Raw genomic sequence first — 6,259 nt, forward strand, 5'->3', positions numbered from 1 at the left:
TAAATGCAATACAACCATATCAGAGAGTCCTTGTTCCACGTGAGCCTCCTAGTCTAAGGAGGAGGGAGAGCAAGAATTTAATCCCTACTTTAGATGAGGAAACAGGGGCTCTGAGCAATGAAGTGAGTTACCCGAGGTCACACAACAAACAAGGGAGGAGCCGAGACTAGAACCCGGGTTTCCGGACTCCCAGTCCTAGGCTCTTTCTACTAAGCCACACTGCTTCTCCTTGCTGTTGCTCTCCTGAGGGCTCTTCATGTGCTTTCCTATGTGGGTCGGTGGTGTGGAGGTGAGAGAGCCAGCAGGGATTCCGGGACTTTTGTGTGGATCTACAGTTCCCAGCACAGTCACCCTCAATTCTCAATCAGTCGTATTTATTGAGCGCTTACTGTGTACAGAGCACTTTATTAAGCACCTGGGAGAGTACAACATAACAGAGTTGGTAGAGACATTCCCTGCCCACAGCGACCTCTGCATCCCTCTCCATCCCCTGTGGTCCCTGTTCCGAGAGCCTGGTCTTCCGAGGGTCTTCAGGGTGTAATTACAGCATCCTGGAAAAGGAAGCACAGCCTTCTCACCCCCACGTTGCCACAATGCCTCTTCCCACTACCCTCTGGAGTCTTGTCTCTCCCTCAGCCAAGACCTGAGAGGTCACCTGCCTCCCTCCCATCCTCTGAGGCCAAACTGAGCCCTGAGCTCTGTCCACCTGAAAAGGCAGCCACAGTCCTGATTCACCGCAGAAGAATTGTGAAATTCTAGGAAAAATCACCCCAAATCCTTTCTGCTTTCAAGCAGATGGGTGAGCAAGTGTTTATGCATATATGTGTAATAGTAGTCATCATAGTCATAGTAGTAAGTATTTATTAAACCCTTATTGGGTGCAGAGCTCTGTCACAGGCTTCCACTAGATTGTAAGCTGTTCCAGGGCAGGGTTTGTGTCTGGTATTTATTGAGCACTTACTGAATGCAGAGTGCTGTGCTGAGTACTTTGAGTACTTGGAGAGTAGAATACGGCAAAGTTGGAAGTCACATTTCCTGACCCCAAATGCTTAGTACAGTGCTCTGCATGCAATAGGTGCTCAATCAATGATTGACTTTCCAACACCCTGGGACAATTTCCTCCCCAGAGAAGACCCCAAGAGGAATCGGGCACTTGGATTTGCAGCCTTTATTCACCCCTCCTTTAACCTCACAGCACTTATGTACATATCTGTAATTTATTTATATTAATGTCTGTCTCCCCCTCTAGATTGAAAGCTTGTTGTGGACGGGGAACATGTCTACCAATTCTGTTATATTTCACTCTCCCCAGACCTTAGTACAGTGCTCTGAACACAGTAATTGCTCAGTAAATACCATTCTTTGATTGATTGATTGGCTAGAGCGGCGGTAGGAGTGAAATGGGCCAGAAGCTTCCTGTCTGGCCAGGGTTGGACACTGGAATGAGTGTAGGGGGTTGGGAAAGCTCCTATTTCAGAGGCCTTTATAAACAGGATGGACATTCATCTGTCAGGAGTCGGGGCAGGGAGACGGATGAAAAATTTCACACCAAATGGCATTGGCCCAAGTCTCTGGGCAAACAAACTGTAGAGTTTCAGCTAATCAATCAATTAATCAGTGGGGGTATTTATTGAACAATTTGTGCAGAGCACTGTACTAAGTGCTTTGGGAAAGACCTATAGAGTGAGTGAGTAAATGTGAACCCTGTTCTCAAGGAGTGTATAATCTACAGATTAGCCTTACTAAGGGAGGAGGAGAAAAATCTGTTGACTTTAGATAACACTAGAGTTTCTTTATTGTAAAAGTGTTGTTTGCTGTTAAAACTGAGATGTCAGTGGATTTTTTTTTCTTTGTTTGTTTTTTACTCTCCTTTCTGGGCCTCCAAAGGCCAGGTTAGGTGACCTATACCCTGGGAGTGGGACTAGCTAACCCTGTTGTGTTGTACTCTCCCAAGCTCTGCACACAGTAAGTGCTCAATTAACTAGGTTCTAATCCCAGCTCTACCACTTGTCTGCCGTGTGACCTTGGGCAAATAAATCGCTTAAATTCTCTGTGCCTCGGTTACCTCATCTGTAAAATGGGGATTAAAACTGTGAGCCCTGTGTGGGACTGTCAGACCTGATTACCTTGTATCTATCCCAGAGTTTAGAACAATGCTTAGACTACAGTAAGCGCTTAACTCCCAAGGGCTTAGTACAGTGCTCTGCACACAGTAAACGCTCAATAAATATGATGGAAAGAATTGAATGAATACCAAAATTTTTATTATAATTATTAATAAATGCCATTAAGTATGATTGATTGATTATCAAAAAAAAGATGTAGCATGTTGGAGCAGACCATCTGAATCAGTCCTCCAACTCTCATCCTGCCCTGGGAATCTGGGATTTAATATGAGTTCTGGTGGACGAGAGGGAAATTCTTGAGCAATTCTTCTGACCTTCAAGCCTGAAAACAACCATTCTGCTTCCTCAGCCTCTGAACTGCCCAGAAAGTAGAAATATTATATTTAACACCACTACAAACAAGCCAGAAGAAGAATGTGAACTATCCGGATCCCCAGGTGGGGAAGGGCCAAGGAATCAGAGGTGGAGGGGGAAAGGAGGGAGGGATCATGGGGTCACTGACTGGAATTTAAAGTAGGCTGGAAGCCGGAGAAGGGAAGGACTTGGTTTGCCCAAGACCGCTGGATCTTCAGGGTGATCTGTAGTGTCACTTAAGACTTGCTTCGGGGAAGTATGGAGTAGTCGCTGACCTAGGAGGGGGGTGGGAAGGGTTTGTGTTGCTTTTAGTCTTTTTAAATGGCATTTGTTAAGCATGTGCCAGGCACTGTACTAAGCGCTGGGGTAGATACAAACTAACTGGGTTGAACACGGTCCCTATACTCCATGGGGCTCACAGTCTTAATCCCCATTTTAGAGGTTAACTGAGGCCCAGAGAAGTTAAAAGACTTGCCCGAGGTCACAGAGCAGACAAGTGGTGGAGTCAGAATTAGAATCCAGATCCTTCTGACTCCCAGGCCCGGGTTCTATCCACTAGGCCATGCTGCTTCTCTGCTTCTCATGGTAAGGTCGTAGAACTGCTGCTGGGCAAGCCACTTCAATTCTCTGGGCCTCAGTTTCATCATCTGTATAATAAATAACAATAACAGTGGCATTTCTCAAGAGCTTATTATGTGCCAAGCTCTGTACTGAGCACCAGGGTAGATATGAGATAATCGGATCCTACATAGGCCTCACAATCCAAAGAGAAGGGAAAGCAGATATTGAATCGCCATTTTGCAGATGGGGGAACTGAGGCATAGAAAAAGAAATGACTTGTCCAAAGTCACACAGTAGACAAGGATTATAACTCAGGACCTCCGTCTCCCAGGCCCCTACTCTTTCCACCAGACCATGCTGCTTCTCTAAATACAAGGGACGAAATATTGATTCTCCCTCCCCCTTGGACTGTGAGGCCCATGTAGCACAGGGACTGGGTCTGACCTGATTAACTTGCATCTACCCTGGCCATTAGTACAGTGCTTGGCACAACTTAAGTGTTTAACAATTACCACATTGATGATGATGATTATGGTAACAGTAGCTGGGTCACCCATTCTTGGGGCAACCACTGCCCCGAGTTTATACCAGACAGTCTGGTTTTTCGGCTGGTCCGTGCCCCATCTGGTATTATGGGAGGGAGGATGTTGGCTAAGGATCTGGTATTCTTGGCATGTTGTCAGGGGCGACTTTACACCCTCCAGTTCCCCAAAGAACAACAGTCAGTCAATCAGTGCAGAGCAATGTATTTTTTTAATGATATTTGTAAGCGCTTCCTATGTGCCAGGCATTGTACTAAGCCAGTGCAGAGCAATTTATTTTTTTTTAAAGATATTTGTAAGTGCTTCCTCTGTGCCAGGCATTGTAATAATGTTGGTATTTGTTAAGCACTTACTATGTGCAGAGCACTGTCCTAAGCGCTGGGGTAGATACAGGGTAATCAGGTTGTCCCACGTGAGGCTCATGGTCTTAATCCCCATTTTACAGATGAGGGAACTGCGGCACAGAGAAGTGAAGTTTCTTGCCCAAGGTCACTCAGCTGACACGTGGTGGAGGCGGAATTAGAACCCATGACTTCTGACTCCCAAGCCCGGGCTCTTTCCACTGAGCCACACTGCTTTAAAGCCCTGGGGTAGATATACGCTAATCAGGTTGGACACAGTCCCTGTCCCACATAGGGCTCACAGCCTTAATCCCCAGTTTACAGATGAGGTGACAGAGGCACAGAGAAGTCAAGTGACTTGCTCAAGGTCACACAGCAAAGTGGCAGAGCTAGGGACAAAAACAAGGTCCTTCCGATGCCCAGACCCGTGCACTATCCATTAGGCCACGCTGCTTCCAGGCCGCTGTTTAGACCAGATTGATATGGAAATGCGACTTCCTTCCATCTCGACTAAAACAGACCTACACAGTCGGGTCATGAAAGAGAAGCAGCGTGACATAGTGGAAAGAACCCGGGCTTGGGAGTCAGAAGTCGTGGGTTCTAATCCTGCCTCCACCACGTGTCAGCTGTGTGACCTTGGGCAAGAAACTTCACTTCTCTGGGCCTCAGTTCCCTCATCTGTAAAATGGGGATGGAGACTGTGAGCCCCATGTGGGATAATCTAATTACCTTGTATCTACCCCCAGTGGTTAGAACAGTGCTTGGCACTTAGTAAGCGCTTAACAAATACCATTATCATCAATATTATGTGGAAGCTGCCCCGGGGATTGGGGGTGATGCCAAGCACCCCCTCCTTGGGGGGAGGGGGGAAATCATCGTGGCTCAGTGGCAAGAACCTGGGCTGGAGAGTCAGAAGTCGTGGGTTCTAATCCCACCTCCACCACTTGTCAGCTGTGTGACCTTGGGCAAGCCACTTGATTTCTCTGTGCCTCAGTTCCCTGACCTGTAAAATGGGGTGGAGGCTGTGAGCCCCAAGTGGGACAACCTGATCACCTTGCATCTCCCCCAGCGCTTAGAGGAGTGCTCAGCACATAGTAAGCGCTTAACAAATGCTGTCATTATGATCAGCGTGGCTCAGTGGCAATAGCCCGGGCTGGGGAGTCAGAGGTCATGGGTTCTAATGCCGCTCTGGCGCTTGTCAGCTGTGTGACTTTGGGCAGGTCACTTCAGCATAGCTCAGTGAAAAGAGCCCGGGCTTGGGAGTCAGAGGTCATGGGTTCGACTCCCGGCTCTGTCACTTGTCAGCTGTGTGACTGTGGACAAGTCACTTCACTTCTCTGGGCCTCAGTTCCCTCATCTGTAAAATGGGGATGAAGACTGTGAGCCTCAAGTGGGACAACCTGATGACCCTGTATCTACCCCAGTGCTTAGAAAAGTGCTCCGCACAGAGTAAGCGCTTAACAAATACCAACATTATTATAGTAAGTGCTTAACAAATATGAACTTCCCTTCTCTGGGCCTCAGTTATCTCAGCTGTAAAATGGGGATGAAGATTGTGAGCCTCACTTGGGACAACCTGATGACCCCATTATCTCCCCCAGCGCTTAGAACGGTGCTCTGCACATGGTAAGCGGTTAACGAACCCCAACTTCACTTCTCTGGGCCTCAGTTCCCTCATCTGTCAAATGGGGGTGAAGACTGGGAGCCTCACGTGGGGCCACCTGATGACCCTGGATCTCCCCCAGCGCTTAGATCGGTGTTCTGCGCATAGTAAGTGCTTAACAAATACCAACATTATTATTATGAGTTCGAATCCCAGCTCTGCCACTCGTCAGCTGTGTGACTGTGGGCAAGTCACTTCACTTCTCTGGGCCTCAGTGACCTCATCTGTAAAATGGGGATGAAGACGGTGAGCCCCACGTGGGACAACCTGATTCCCCTCTGTCTCCCCCAGCGCTTAGAACAGTGCTCTGCACATAGTAAGCGCTTAACAAATACCATCATTATTATCTTTCCTCCACCAAAAAAGGGGACACTCCTGTCTCCGGAAGTGACCTTCAGGCCCCCATCAAGATGGCCGTTAGGAGCGGGCCGCACTTCCGGCAGCGGCTCCCGCGGCGTCGTTGGCTGCCCCGGGGCCTCTGGGGTGGGTGGGAGGTCCCCTCCCGCCCTCCCCGCCGTCCCGCCCTCCCCGCCCCTCCCGTGGCCCTCGGGCCTCGTCTCCTTTCCGCCCTCTTAGGCGGGGAAGAGCACGGAGGGGGGCCGCTCTAGGCGGCTCCAGGGCCATCTCTATGGTCGCTTCTGCGACGCTCTAGGCCGGGGCATGGAGTCGGGC

This window comes from Ornithorhynchus anatinus, chromosome 14, assembly GCF_004115215.2.
Source record: "Ornithorhynchus anatinus isolate Pmale09 chromosome 14, mOrnAna1.pri.v4, whole genome shotgun sequence".
In the NCBI taxonomy this organism is placed as follows: Eukaryota; Metazoa; Chordata; class Mammalia; order Monotremata; family Ornithorhynchidae; genus Ornithorhynchus; species Ornithorhynchus anatinus.